This window comes from Daucus carota, chromosome 8 (genome assembly GCF_001625215.2).
Source record: "Daucus carota subsp. sativus chromosome 8, DH1 v3.0, whole genome shotgun sequence".
Lineage (NCBI taxonomy): Eukaryota > Viridiplantae > Streptophyta > Magnoliopsida > Apiales > Apiaceae > Daucus > Daucus carota.
This window is the reverse complement of record NC_030388.2, coordinates 12,711,957-12,728,624: the sequence shown is the minus strand read 5'-3', so window position 1 is coordinate 12,728,624 and position 16,668 is coordinate 12,711,957.

Below are 16,668 nucleotides of genomic sequence, written 5' to 3'. Positions count from 1 at the left end.
TGAGAATAAAGTTCAATATGTTTCTTTTTTTTTTCTGCTATCAAGATTGCCTGAAGATCAAGTATCAACGACAGAGATTTCAGTATATTTAATGATTATTATAATCCAAATTTATCGAAGCAAACATTAACCCGGAATTGACTGATCAAGTATATTATCAAGCAACAGGATTCAAGAATATTTTCCGTTCGAGCTCGTTCGTGAACCCGGACCAGTGACAGGACGTAAGGACCCTCCGACAAGTATTCAGTGAATGCAATCACCGATGATTGATCAAGTTAATGAAGCTTTTTCTGAAAAGGGCTTAAAAGGAATTTAGATATACATATATATTAGATTTATTATATATCATTCATTGCATAATCCTTGAATCAAGATGAATTTCAAGTAATTAATACATCAATTAATCCTTATATATATATTAATCTCCCATGTGTATTTATTATTCTAGAAATTCCAAGTCCAAACTCTCAGTCAACTGAGAGCTAAACAAGGAATCACTCACGAGGCGCAAGTTGTCTGTTTCGTAATTCTTCTAAGTCCTCTTCACTGGTACTACAAGGAGCGGCAAACTTTGACTAAAGTCAAAGCGCAATCTCCTTCACTTAGTTTGTTCTAAGTACTCATCCACTGTATGCAGTAGTGGCGCAAGTTCTTCAAAGCGCAACCTTTGACTAGAAAAGTCAAGGCGCAACTTCATGTGTGAGTGACGAATTGGCTAAGTATCTTCACAGTAAGTTCAAGGCGCAACTTCCAGTCAGCGCAACCTTTGACCAGGACTCCAGGCGCAACTATTGACTAAAATTACTCAGATTTATTCTAAGTAATTATCTCACAGTGGTAACACTCCATGAGCGCAAGGTTTGACTGAGAAGTCAAGCGCAAGTTTTGACTTCCCATTGTACAAACTCTTGGCGCCATGTTTGACTGGTGTCTGTTATACATATATTACATATGATCTATGTATATGCAATTGGCGCCTGTTATTGTGTTTAGTGGAGTTAGATTTATGTGGTCAAGTTAACTCGTCCAGGACGAACTCAAGTCGTCCAGGACGAACTCGTTAACCATGGTTAAATTTTGTAAAGCCTATAAATAGAGCTGTAGTTTCATTTGAAACTAACTACACACTTTGTAAGTGCACACACTATACCCGTTCTCGAGAGTTAAATTAGAAGATCGTATTATCGAGAGTTTGTAATAGAGTGATTTGTAGTCTCTGCAGCCGACACTTGTGTTGGGAATTTGTAGCACCCGAGGATTATTTCTAATACAAAGAATATTCCCCGACTTGTGGAGTTATTTATTTCGATTGATTTAACATGGACTGAAACAAAGATTATCCGCAATTAAAATAAATCGAAGAAAAATTGGTACGACGTATTCAACCCCCCCCTTCTACGTCTGATTGGACCTAACAATTGGTATCAGAGCTTAGCTGATCGATATACAGATCTGAGATCCGTAACCAATCTGAAAAGCTAGCTGTCCGTTACAATCGTAATTTTATCTGATAACAATGTCGACACACAATTAGGAATCAAAGTACCTCCATTCGACAAGGATGACTACAACAACTGGAAGATGAAGATGTTGCTGTACATCAGAGTTGCTAATCCCATGTTCATTGGGATTCTGGGAAAATGGTCCATTTGTGCCTATGAAGATTATTCCTGAATCTGTTGAAAATGGTGTTCGTATTCCACAGAAGTCTGTTCCTAAAGAGAAAAGTGACTACACTGACACTGATAAGGAATAGTTGCCACAGGATCCTAATCTGCCACTCATAATTGTTGAATCAATGACCAAGACAATGACACATCTGATACTAAGTCTGAAAACTTCAAGCAGATGTGGGACACTATTGAGGCATTGATGGAGGGATCTGAAGAAGTCAGGGAAAACAGATACGATATGCAATTGCCAGATATGAAGCATTTCAGGCAATACCTGGAGAGAACATTCTCAAATCTACGAGAGTTCATGTTGTTACTGAATGAACTCCCCCTGCATGGAAAGACTTATCCACAGAAAGAGATAAACAGAAAGTTCTCATTTGTGATGCCACCCCATCTAGTTGTTAAGACAGAGACCATCCGGGGAAAGAAGCGACTTCAGGACTATGACTTTGGAAAAAGCTGTTTGGAAAACTGAAGACGTTTGAGATGGAACTTGAACAGAGGAAGATTATATATGGTGGTGGATCAACGAATCCAAGAGTATGGCCTTACAGAAGACCACTGCACTGATTGCTGATCACCATACTTTGGTTATCAACAATTAGTTGAATATGGTATCAATGATCACACTGTTGCTCAGAGTGATTGTTCATCCATCAAAGCTGACTATCCTTCTACCATTACTGAGATTGTAGAAGCTGAAGTGATGAAGTTTCTGAAGAACCGGAGGATGAGTTTACACTCAAGAAGAGCTGGAGCAGCTGGAAGATAAGTCAATGGCTTATATGGCTGCAAGTTTAAGCATATCAAGTTCGAAAGAACCCCCGGTACAAGAAAACTTCAGGGAACAAGTTTCAGGGTAAAGGAGGATACTCAGGCTCAGGGTCAAAGACTACTGGCAGTTTCAAACCAACATGTATGACAAGAGCAAGGTCAGATGCTACAACTGCAATGACTTAGGGCACTTTGCAACGGAGTGCAGGAAACCCAAAGCTGCTCCTGTCAGAAGCAACTCATATGATAAGAAGAATTCTTATGAGGATCTGAAGAAAGACACTGAGAAGCTAAAAGCTAAGTTGGAAGCAATGGTGGCCAAGCACAAAGGAAAGGCTTACATTGCTGAGGGAAAAAGCTGGGATGACACAGATTCTGATGATGAACCTGTCCAGAGCAATTATGCATTTGCATTAATGGCTGACACTGTCGAGGAATCTCCATCTCAGGTATCTCCTGAAATTTCTGTTGATGACATGACTACTGCTGATTATAAAAGACTATAAATGAACTAGGTCACGAGATGTATAACTTGCACACTAGTTTATTAGCTTCAGAATCAGATAACAGTAGTCTTTCTCTAAAGATAGCTAAACTTGAAGAAAGAGTAGATGAATTAGCTTTAGAGAAACTCAAAACACTAACCTTAAAGATAGAATTGAATATCTAGAGAATAAGGAGAAGTGTAGTGCAGAAATTGAGGAGTCCCTTAGGTCTCAGATTGCTGACCTAGAAACTAAGCTTAGGGCCTATCCGACTTCTGCCTTTCTACAGAAAGAGATCTTGGATAGTCAAAGGGTTGATAAGAAGGTTGCTATGGCCTTGACTATAGTTTCTTTGGAAAGAGCTAAAAGAAAGAAGAGAAAAGAGAATGAAGGCATATTTGTTCTCAGCAGGAACTGAGAATGCTCTGAAGGAACAAATATACCTAAATTCTGAAGAACACCAAGACCCCTATCTTTAGAATGGCACAAACAGAACCTCTGATAGAAGAAGACCTTGTCATCAAGGAAGAGTTGAAAAATGAGGAAGTTGTTAAGCCTCAATAAAACAGGAATCACAAGATGTACCTTCTAATTCCAATGTCAGAGATGACTCAGATAAAACTGGATTAGGAAGTACTAGTTCCAAACAAAAAGAAGAACACAGGAATGGCAAGTTAGATCCTAAGAACACCAACTCTAGGAATTCTAATGCTAGAAAGGTTTGTAATAATTGCAATTCTACTAATCATCTTACTCATGCATGTAAAGTGATTAAAGTAGATAATTCTGTTTCTAGCATGCCTAATACTGTTAACATGAATGCTGTTCATTTGCCATGTGGTAGAGTAAGTGTTGCATGCAATGTGCTATGAATATGATGTCTGCATGCTTTACCAGGTTGAATGCATCTTTTTTCTGCACCATCTGCCATGAATATGAATATGCCTGCACCTTCTGTTGCCTCTGTGGCAAGACTGCTAGTCCTTCTAAGAAGAAGGAAACTCCCAACTCCAAGTCTAAAAGCACTTCTGCTAAGACTAAAAAGGAGAAGAGTCCAGTCACCTTGAACAGCACATGTTAAAACCAGTTCTGTTGATAATCCTGTTTCTACTAAATCACCTGGACCCAAGAACGTCTGGGTACCAAAGAAAGTTTAATCCATTTGTGAATGCAGGGCACAGGAAAGAAAAGAAAAGTTGTGTGGGTTCTTGATAGTGTTGTTCAAGACACATGACTGGTGAAAAGTCCCTGCTCACAGATGTGGTGATGAGAACCGGCCCAATTGTAATCTTTGGAGATGACAGCAAAGGTTTTTAACAACGGGATATGGTAAGCTGAAAGTTGGAATGTCATCATTGAAGATATCTCTCTGGTTGAAGGACTCAAGCACAACTTACTAAGTATCAGTCAGTTCTGTGACAAAGGATACGACGTAATCTTTCAGAAGGAAGTTTGCTTAATCCAGAACCGGAAGAACAAGGATCTTACACTCCGTGGTGTAAGAAAATCAAGTTTGTTTATAGCCGACATAGACTCAGCAAGTAAGGGGGAGGTCAAGTGTTTCTACACCAGGCCTCTGCTGATGATAGTTGGTTATGGCATCGGAAGCTCTCACACTTGAACTTTAAGACTATGAATTCTTTAGTCAAAAGGGAACTTGTGAGAGGATTGCCACAGAAAGAATTCTGTCAAGAAGGACTCTGTGATGCATGTGAAAAAGGGAAGTCAAAGAAAGCATCACACAGGAGCAAAGGCATGACTGACATTGGTTCACCCCTTCAACTGATTCATATGGATCTGTTTGGACCAGTCAACATTCCTTCTATATCAAGGAAAAGATATGCTCTTGTGATCGTCGATGACTACTCAAAATACACATGGGTATTATTCTTACATTCAAAGGATGAAGCAGCACTCGTCATCATTGATCATATCAAGAAGATTGAAAAGGAAGCAGATCTGCCAGTAAGGGCAATCAGATCAGATAATGGAACAGAATTTCGTAATGCTGTTCTTAATGACTTCTGTACTGATAAGGGCATCTCTCGTCAGTATTCAGCTCCAAGGACTCCACAACAAAATGGTGTCGTAGAAAGGAAGAACAGAACCTTGATTGAAGCAGCAAGGACTATGATTAGTCAATCAAGACTTCCAATCTATTTCTGGGCTGAAGCTGTAAGCACTGCTTGCTACACTCAAAATCGTACCCTGATTAACAAAGATTTGGATAAGACTCCTTATGAAGTAATGGCCAACAGAAAACCATCACTGAGTTACTTTCATGTGTTTGGTGCAAAATGCTTTGTGTTAAAAGAAGAGCATTTGGGAAAGTTTGATGCCAAAGCTGAAGAAGGCATTTTTCTGGGTTATTCTTTGGAGTCTAAGGCCTACAGGGTTTATCTGATCAATGACGACAAGCTGATTGAAAGCATCAATGTAAGATTTGATGATACCAGACTCCCAAGTCTTCAAAAGGAAAATGAATCTGATTCTCTGGAATTTGAGAATTTAGAAGACATCTACTTAGGTGAAGATGAACCTGAAGCTGATATAAGAGATCCTAATGCAAATGAAGAAAATGCTGATCCTGAACCATCTGGAGGAAGTATTGGCAACAATACAAATGATCATCATGGTCACAGTGGTCAAAGTGGAGGATCAACAAATAGAATCTACATCAGCTCAGGGGGAGTAAGTCAAAGTGGATCCACTAGTCATCACACTCAACACAACTATGATTTTGGTGAATCATCAAGATTGAATCTGCCAAGACAAAGGGTATGGAGTAGAGACCATCCTGTTGAACAAATCATTGGTAATCCAGACACAGGAGTGCAGACTAGAAGAGCAACTCAGAATGAATGTAACTTTGCTGGATTCTTGTCTCAGACAGAACCAAAGAAAGTTGAAGAGGCTCTAAGTGATCCAGATTGGGTATCTGCAATGCAGGAAGAACTCAATCAATTCGAAAGGCAGAAAGTTTGGAAGCTAGTGCCAAGACCTAAAGGAAAATCTATAGTTGACACTAGATGGGTTTTTAGAAACAAACTGGATGAAGATGGTATTGTTACGAGGAATAAGGCAAGACTGGTTGCAAAGGGTTATTCACAACAAGAAGGAATTGATTATGATGAAACCTACGCTCCAGTTGCTAGGCTTGAAGCAATCAGGATGTTCTTAGCATTTGCAGCACACTCCAACTTCAAAGTTTATCAGATGGATGTGAAAAGTGCATTCCTGAATGGTGATCTGGAAGAGGAAGTCTATGTTGAACAACCCCCTGGGTTTGAAGACAAAGAATTTGAAGACTTCGTATACTTTCTCTTCAAAGCACTCTATGGCCTGAAGCAAGCCCCTCGAACCTGGTATGACACTCTTTCCAAGTTCTTACTTGAAAATGGTTTCACCAGAGGTATCATCGATAAAACTCTTTTCCATAAAAAGCATAAGGATGATATAATTCTTGTACAAGTATATGTCGATGACATTATATTTGGTTCTACTAATGATCTTTTGTGCGAAAGATTTGCTAAGTTAATGCAGAGCAAGTATGAGATGAGCATGATGGGAGAATTGTCATTCTTCCTAGGACTTCAAGTCATTCAGAAGCCTGACGGTATTTTTATCTGCCAATCTAAATACATCAAGGATCTTCTGAAGAAATATGGAATGGAAGAAGCATCTACTGCCAAAACCCCTATGCCAACTGCTGTCAAACTTGATCAGGACAAATCTGGTAAGTCAGTTGACATCACGAAGTATCGAGGTATGATTGGCTCTCTCTTATACTTAACTGCAAGTAGACCAGATATCATGTTCGCAACTTGTTTATGTGCTAGATTCCAGGCTGATCCTAAAGAGTCACATCTTATAGCTGTTAAGCGTATTTTTAGGTATCTTAAGGGAACCCCCAATCTAGGGATTTGGTACCCTAAAGATACAGGTTTTAATCTGGTTGGCTATACAGATTCTGACTTTGCAGGATGTAAGATTGATAGGAAAAGCACTTCAGGAAGCTGTCAGTTTCTTGGACGAAGGTTGGTGTCATGGTATAGCAAGAAGCAACACTCCGTGTCTACGTCTACAGCGGAAGCTGAATACATAGCTGCTGGAAGTTGCTGTGCTCAAATCTTGTGGATGAGGAATCAACTACAAGATTATGGACTCATGTTGGATAAAATTCCGATTCTGTGTGATAACACGAGTGCCATTGCCATTGCCAACAATCCTGTTCAACACTCCAGGACAAAGCATATTGATATCAGGTATCATTTCCTTCGCGAGCATGTCATGAATGGAACAGTAGAGTTACACTTTGTACCTACTGATCAACAAATTGCAGACATCTTCACTAAACCACTAGATGAATCCACTTTCTCTAGACTGGTTGGTGAACTTGGGATGTTAAATATGTCTAATTAATTAGACAAGAAATAACTGCAATTTGTTCGTAAGTTCACAAGTTTTAAAATGTCCATATTTTCAGGACTTGTGAATTTACAAAGTGCATCCAGTATTTTACATATTAATCTGATAATTAATTTTAATTATTTGCCTTGATCTATATGATTTGCATGATTTATGTGATTATGTGATTAACTGATAAGTGGTAGATATTTAGAATTAATTTTCTTGAATTATTTAAGTGCTTATATTCAATTAATGAATATTAGTGTTTAGTTAATTCATATTTTAATTATATTTGATTAATGGATTTGAAGCAATTCAAATTATTTTATGTTGACCATTAATTAAATCTTAATTAAAATAGTTGCAGCATAATGAATTTAATATTGTTTGACTAAAATTAATTTGGTTAAAACTTTATTTGATTTAATTGTGTTTATCATCTCATCATATTATCAAAGTATTTTGAGTTAATCAAAATATAGTTGATAAAATGGTTAGTGGTCGTTTTCTTCTGAGAATTCTTCAAAAAACTCTCTAAGTACAACGCACTGACAAGAGATGACTGAAGCGCAACATTTGACCAAGTCAAATGTTGCGCCAAGTGTGTATAGCAGTTCTGTATAAGGGTATATATATTTCGACTTGATTTTCTTTTATCAAGTCATCTGTGTCCACTCTTACTGCGCAACATTTGACTTTTCAGTCAAATGTTGCGCCACTTCGCGTATCTGCATCTCCAGTAGGACTTCACTTAGATTTTATCTAAGTATAGGAGTTGCGCCTCCTTATACTGTACATGTATAAGGGGCACAACGGTCTTTTCCATTGTTGCGCCTAGGCAGTCTCACTGTGTACAGCATAGGGGCTAGTTATGTCATTTCATAACTTGCGCCTATGCCTAACACTGTGTATATAGTGCCTCACTTGTGCGCTTTTCTCCTATCTTCAGTCAATACACACATATACATACACGACGAGAAACTCTCCACTGCCACATTCAAAAACACGAACTCACCATTCTTTAATCCATCAAAACTCACTGATTTCTTGTCCATTTATCAATCTAAGACCTGTTTTGTTTTCCCCTAGTCGAGAGCTTTCACTACATATAAAAATTTTAACGATCCATCGTTGTTTTTCGTTAGGGCTTTTTCGAAACTCTTGACATTCTTGGACTGATTTGAACGAGTTTTTAGTGTCCATAATTTGCGAGACCGATACCATTATTCTTAGAATTTCAAGAAGTATGACATACGTTAATTTCATCAGAATCTGAAATTCTTGGAATTAGGGTTTTTCGGAGCGTTATTAATTAATTATTCTCGTAACATAAAGTGAATATTTGTTCGTGTTTATTCGTGAAACGAAATTTATAATCATTTTTAATTCTAAATTAAAAATGACTGCAAATTTTGAGATTCCGAAAACAAATTTCACAATTGTTGAGAATAATAATTTAATTACGCAAGCGAATTATCGACGTTGGGTTAGATATATGTCTGAATATTCATTTGCTAGATTTGCTATGACAGAATCAGTATATCTTAACAAATCTCTTCTACGAGATTTCTTGTCTTCTATTTCTGTTGTGAATGCAGGACAGGTACTTGGTATTACTTGTCAAATTCAGGGACGAACACTATCAATTACTGAAAATACCCTGAATACTGCTCTGCAACTTCCAACAGAGGACTTTGAAGCTGTTCCAGATAGGGCTGAAAGAACAAATTTCTTCTTTGCTATTCATTGCCAGAGGGAGAATGGTGATCTTCCAAGCAAAATGTACGTCAAGCATTTACCTCGAGAATGGAATTTCTTCTTTAATTCCATTTCTCATGTATTTGCACCAAAGACTGGAGGGTTCCATGGCATCACTATCTTCAACCAGGAAATAGGAATTGCAATAGCACAGAACACAAGGATAAATCTGGGACACTTAATCATGGGAGCTTTTCAGGATTCTCTAAGAAAGAACAGGAATGTACTTCTCTACCCTCGGTTCTTTCAGATTGTTCTGAATCAAATGCTGACTCCTGCTGAGAGAGCTGTCTATCCAAATATAGACAATGTCATATGCTCCTTCATGACCACAAGGGTGATATCTATGCTGGAGAGTCACCAGAACTACTCTAACAATGAGGATGTGGTTCTTCCGGAGGCAATGCAAGAATTCTTAAACAACCAGAACTTGCCTCCACCACACATTCAAAATGTTGCTGATCCTGTGGTTCAGGAAGAGGAGGCCCCTGAAACACAAGCTGAAGAAGTCACTGAGTCATCTCATCAAGCTGATATTCCTGAGACTCAAACTTCTCAAGTTCAAGAAGAGGTGATAGTGGAAGATGCACAGACATCCTCAGATGACAATGCTCAATCTGAAGGAGAGGATTCACTGCAAGACAACTCCACTGATTCAGAAGATGAAGTGAATACTCCTATTCAAACCACTGCAGCTGATGTAATGGTGGATGTTGATGAACTTTTCTCTAACACTTACAATCCACTGCTACAGTCAGGTATTCCTTCTGACTCTGACAACTTGTCCTTTGATGCACCTGATTGGGTTCATAATCTTTTGGATTCCAATCAGCTTTCACCACCTCTCACACGTGCCAGTGAATTTGAAATCCCCCAAATTCATAACCAAGGCACCACTTCCCAAACACTTGAAGCAGGAATATCTCAACCCCTCAGCCAACCACTTCAAATAATTGAGAGCGAGGGAGAAAGTGCCTTAGCTGCACCACATAAGGAGATTGTTTCTGAAACTGCAGCTCTGTCTCCTAGTCAAGTAAGGAGAATAGAACCTGAGACAACTGCAGATATGTCTATTTCTTCACCACCTCAGCCAAATACTATTCCAATGCACAGTGAGGTTGCACACACAGTTGAAGAATTGACGGTTGCGAACACTTTGTCGTCCATGTCAGGGATAGACACTGTTGTTTCTGATCCTTTTCAGGGTCAATTGCCTTCACAGGCTTCTGGGGGAAACTTGGATGAATTGCCACATTCTACATCCTTGTCTACCCCCCTGGGAGGAACATTCCCAGATCCTTCAAAGGACTCTTCATCTCTCGAAGGTGAACGGCAATCTATTTCTGAGCCCTTCATATCAGGAAGTGAGCCAGTTGTAGAGGACTTGTCACAAAGTCTTTCGCCGTCAAAGGCAGTTGTGGGAAACCAGGGTGCTTCGCCAATTCAAGGATCACATCCTTCGAGCCCTGTGTCTACCCACCCTGAGATTCCAACTCAGGATCCTTCAAAGGACTCACCACTTTCAAGTGGTCGGCAACTTGTTTCTTATGACTCAGATTCATCTGACGAGGAAACCGAGGACGAAGGCTTACGAACCTTCATTGCACCTTCTGTGACCTCTCTAGAAGAGGCTAAGAAGATTTCTTCTGCAGGTACATCTAAGGATGCTGGAATGTCTTTGAGTGAGAGGGAAACACCAACAGAACTTGGTATACAGAAACCCTCTGACCCACTGAGTGTTCTGGCTTTGAGTGAAATGAGAGAAACACCTGCAGAACGTACTAGTGAGAACCCCACATCCCAACCTACAATTGAATCTGCCATTCCAACTGTATCTGTGACAGAATTTGAAGCTCTGAAATTCAAAGTTCAACACTTAGAAGCTGAGAATCTTGTTCTACGGGAGGAGTTGGTAGAAATAAAATCAACAATGGAGCAAAGGTTGGCTACCCTGGAGGCTAAATTGCTGGCATCTCAACCTTCCAGAGAGGATTACTCAACTGAGGGGGAGAGAGCAGCAGAAAAAGCAAAAGGAAAGAGGGTGATATCAGGGGTGTCTGAAGAACTGATTGATTCTGCTCTTAGGCATCAATTCAGTTACACTCATGATGAATACATCCCTGAGTTTGTGGATGACAGAGTGATTAGGATGGTTGGTGCTGAGAATGAAGATCTTGAAGAAGGAGAAATCCCAGATGCTGAAGTCTTTGCTGATGAACTTGCATATCACAATGACATCTTTCCTGCTGAAGAATTTGAAATTGCAAATCCACAAGACATTGCTAATGTTGCTAGGGATTATGCTGAGCAAAAGAGAGCAAGGGAGAAGTTAGAAAATCAAAGACGGATTCGACGGGAAAGGAGACTTGTCAACTTACATAAAGATGGAGCTGAATGGGATGCTGCTAGATCTGTGTTTGATTTCCCAGAGGTCACTCAAGACAATGATGATGACGAAGTAAAAGATATCTTTGACTCCTTCAGGAACAACTACAAAGATTTACATGATTATCACGAGGTGTTGAATGATATCATTTCTACTGTGTCTGTTGCTGTTCTTCCCAGAAGAGGATGGATGGTTAACATATCATTTGAGCTACAAAGAGAAGGCCATGGACTCAAGCATGTGTCAAGTCAGTTTCTCAGAGATCTATCTTTAACTGAGCTGTTTGTGGTAAGAAACAAGATCATCTCTACCGGCAGAAAGCATAATGAAGTATTCAGAGATATGGTGGAAGAATGGATCACTGATATTGGAGTTGAAATTCATGACAAGCCCTCAGTTATTAAGTACTTCAAGGATGGTATGATTCAGAGTATAGGACTCACTGATGAAGCACTATCAACATACAATCCTCGTATACTGAAATATCTGGAAGCTCAAGTCAGGGAGAAGTGCTCAAGGACTAGCAAGGGAAGACTAACTGCTGAACTGCTATATGCCTATCGTCTGAACTTTGCTGCTCTGAGAGAATTAGACTTATCAGCCATCAATCGTCAACCACCATATCCACTGCCTCCACTAGACCCTGAAGTTCCTGAAATTCCAAATGCACCTGTTGTCACTTACAATCCTACATCTGTAATATTCAAGAAAAAGAAAGACTCTGAAGTCACTGCTATACCACTCACAGAAATTGGAAAACTCAATTCCAAAAGAATCACTCGTGCAGTTGCAGCTGTTAAGTGGTCAGTGGTAAAGGAAGACAAGAGTGTGCTCAAAGATTTGGTTGATCTTCTGGAGATAAGAAAAGCTGTAGAGACTGTCCACAACACTTCTAGAGTTCGTGCTCATCCATCAAGGATCATCATGAAAATTGAAGGAATGGAGATGAATGTCACATTTAAGAAGTTGAAGAAGATGGTTCACCTGCAAACTTTAGAGAAGATGAAGAAAAATCTAGAGCAACCTCCACCTGAGAATACACTGGAGCAAGTGGCACTGAGTACCATTACAGCAAGGATTGAAGAAATAGAAAACAAGCTTACTCAGAAGAAAGTAGAGGAAGCTGCAAAGAGGAAAGCTGAGCAGAAGCTGATTAATGCAAGAGCCAAGAAACCAAGGAAAGATTAGTTCAGACTAGAGGAACAATGGCTGCTTGTATTTATTTTTGATTTCTGGAAAATGTAAGATATAATCCAGACTGTACTTAGTATTATTTCCTGTTTAAAATAGTATGCTTTTTCATTGTGTCAGTTGAGTTATCCTCTTAAAGGATTTGCTTGTCGAACTCTAACAATCAAATAGGGGGAGATTGTAAAGCATAATGTAATGTAACTGTAATTACGATAACTCAACACATCAAAAGACAGGAAACAATACGTAAGTATATTACAGGAATCTACAGGTTGGAGATTCGATACGAACAGACAAAGACAATCAAGATATCTGAGACGAGCATCCGTCCACTGGAAGAAGTTCATTAACATGTTCAAGCCTCAGTGAAGAATAAAGTTCAATATGTTTCTGCTATCAAGATTGCCTGAAGATCAAGTATCAAAGACCAGAAGATTTCAGTATATTTAATTTGATTATTTATAATCAAATTTATCGAAGCAACATCTAACCCGGAATGACTGATCAAGTATATTATCAAGCAAAGGATTCAAAGAATTATTTTCAGTTCGAGTCGTTCGTGAACCAGACCAGTGCACAGGACGTCAGGACATACGAAAGTATTCAGTGAATTCAATCAACGGATTGATTGATCAAGTTAATCGAGCTTTTTCTGAAAAGGGCTTAAAGGAATTTATATATACATATATATTTATATTTATATATATCATTAATTGATAATCACTTGAATCAAGAATTAATTCAAGTAATTAATAAATCAATTAATAATATATATATATAATATACATGTGTATATTATTATTCCGGAGAAATTCCAAGTCAACTCTCAGTCAACTGAGAGATAACAAGGAATCACTCAAGAGGCGCAAGTTTGTATGTTTAAGTAATTCTTCTAAGTCCTCTTCACTGTGTACTACAAGGAGGCGCAAACTTTGACTAAAAGTCAAAGCGCAACTCTCCTTCACTTAGTTTGTTCTAAGTACTCATCCACTGTATGCAGTAGTGGCGCAAGTTCTTCAAAGCGCAACCTTTGACTAGAAAAGTCAAAGGCGCAACTTCATGTGTGAGTGAAGAATTGGCTAAGTATCTTCACAGTAAGTTCAAGGCGCAACTTCCAGTCAGCGCAACCTTTGACCAGGACTCCAGGCGCAACTATTGACTAAAATTACTCAGATTTATTCTAAGTAATTATCTCACAGTGGTAACACTCCATGAGCGCAAGGTTTGACTGAGAAGTCAAGCGCAAGTTTTGACTTCCCATTGTACAAACTCTTGGCGCCATGTTTGACTGGTGTCTATGTTATACATATATATACATATGTATATATGTATATGCAATTGGCGCCTGTTATTGTGTTTAGTGGAGTTAGATTTATGTTGGTCAAGTTAACTCGTCCAGGACGAACTCAAGTCGTCCAGGACGAACTCGTTAACCATGGTTAAATTTTGTAAAGCCTATAAATAGAGCTTGTAGTTTCATTTGAAACTAACTACACACTTTGTAAGTGCACACACTATACACGTTCTCGAGAGTTAAATTAGAAGATCGTATTTATCGAGAGTTTGTAATAGAGTGATTGTAGTCTCTGCAGCCGACACTTGTGTTGGAATTTGTAGCACCCGAGGATTATTTCTAATACAAAGAATATTCCCCGACTTGCTGGAGTTATTTATTTACGATTGATTTAACATGGACTGAAACAAAGATTATCCGCAATTAAATTAAATCGAAGAAAATTGGTACGACGTATTCAACCCCCCCCTTCTACGTCTGATTGGACCTAACACTAAATGATAGAAATTATAATATTAAAAAAATAAAACTATATTTTTAGCTTTGAATATATTGCAAGAAAATATATACTCCCCCCGTCCCATTTTATATGACCCTTATTCCTTTTTGGGACGTCCCAAAAAGAATGAACCTATCATACTTACTATTTTTGAACACTACTTTTCACTATTACACCCACTACCTCTCTATTTTATACTCTCTTTTTATACTACTTTTTCCTTAATCTCCGTGAAAGTCAAACAAGCTCACTCACTATGGGACGGAGGGAGTAATTAATAGGCAAGTCAATAATAAGTTAATTATAAAAATTAAAAAAACTCATTTAAATTAAGTTGTAAACAGTATTAATATATTCCTTTAAATATCAATGATAAATATTTTATACGATTTTGTTTAACTCAATAAATTTATATAAAGGGGAAGCCATTCATGTTGTTCAGATAACTATGTTTTTAATTTTCTTGAACGTTTAAATATCTAAACTAAAAACTATCTTTAAGTGTTCTTAATCTTCAGAGAACTTATATACACGGAGTAGTACCCCTAGGAGGTTTTCCACCTTCCCAACTTGGAATTACTTGATTTATCAATAAATGACGACTTGAGAGCTACATTACCAAAGTTAAGTGGGGAAGTAAAGCTACTCTCCAACACCTTCATCTTTTAGTCATCAACATAGATAGAGGATGTATACCTAATTCAATGGGCTTTTTAAATTTATTAGCCACTTTGTATTTGAGCGGCTGTAATTTGTCTGGGCCTATACCAAGATCCATTGGGCACCTCGTTCAACCTACTCACTTGGGCCTCTTTTACAATAATCTCAATGGCACAATTCTAACTTTATTACAAACCTTATAGACTTAAGATATATTTCCCTTGAGCGTAACAGTTTTACTGGTCCTTTTCCCTCTTTTCTTGCCCACTCCAATAAATTAGTTGAGTTGCATCTTGATAGTAATATGTTTACTGGATCCCTACCTCGTTTGTTGTTTCACCATCCATCGTTAGAGGCCTTGTATCTGGGAAATAATACATTCACAGGTCAACTACATGAATTTGATTCTTTTCGCTCATGGCTGCAATCTTTTTCTTGTTCCAACAATTCACTCTATGGATCCATGCCACATTCGTTTTCTCAACTTGTGAATCTCACGATACTAGATTTTGCATCAAACAATTTCCGCGGGGTTTCGGACTTGGAAATGTTTTCAAGCCTCAACTTTCGAGAACTTCTTGATCTTTCTGATAATAGTCTTTCAGTGAAAAGTACAATCATGGCCATTAGCTCCCTCCTAAGCTTAATCACCTGGGCTTGTCATCTCACGCAATGAAAGAGTTCCCACACTTTTCAAGAGATACTAACATCTCCCTAGATTCCATAGACCTATCAAACAATAAAATTGAAGGGGAAATTCCACACTGTATGGGGTCGGAGGGGAGGTACCCTATCTACCCCTCCTATCTGAATCTTCTCACAACAAAATAATAGGCGATCTTGAGCAACCGCCTTGATGTTATGTTAGATATCTTGATCTCTAATACAATAAGCTAAATGGGTCATTATCCACCTTGATGTCTAATTCAAGCTCTCTTGATATTCTAAATCTGTCTCATAAAAATTTTAGTGGTGTACTCCCCATTTGTCATACAAATTTGACCCAGCTCTTAGTGTTGGATCTACGGAGGAATAAAATTCAAGAGAACATTCCAGCAACCTTGTCAAATTTCCGTTATCTGGAAACTATTAATTTGAATGGAAATGGATTACAAGGAAGCAATCCTCCTTCTTTTGCTGACTTTGATTATTTAGCTATTCTTGATCTTGAAAGTAATCAAATAAATGATCCACCCCCCCCCCCATGGTGTTTAGAAGCTCTTCCAAATCTCCAAGTTCTTGTTCTCAAATCAAAGAAGTTTTATGGTCTTATAAACACAAGGTTTAAGATTGTACACCCATTTCCTAACTTGAGAATCATTGATCTGTCTGACAATGAGTTTTCCGGTCCATTGCCAACAAAATACTTCAGAATCTTCAAGGCTATGATGAGTAGTGATGTAAAAAAAAAATCGTAGTTATATAAATCATAATTCCTATTATAGTGATTTCACGGTCTGGTAACTAAAGGAGTAGATTTGAAGTTGGGAAAGATTTTAACTATTTTAACAACCATTGATGTATCAAGGAAC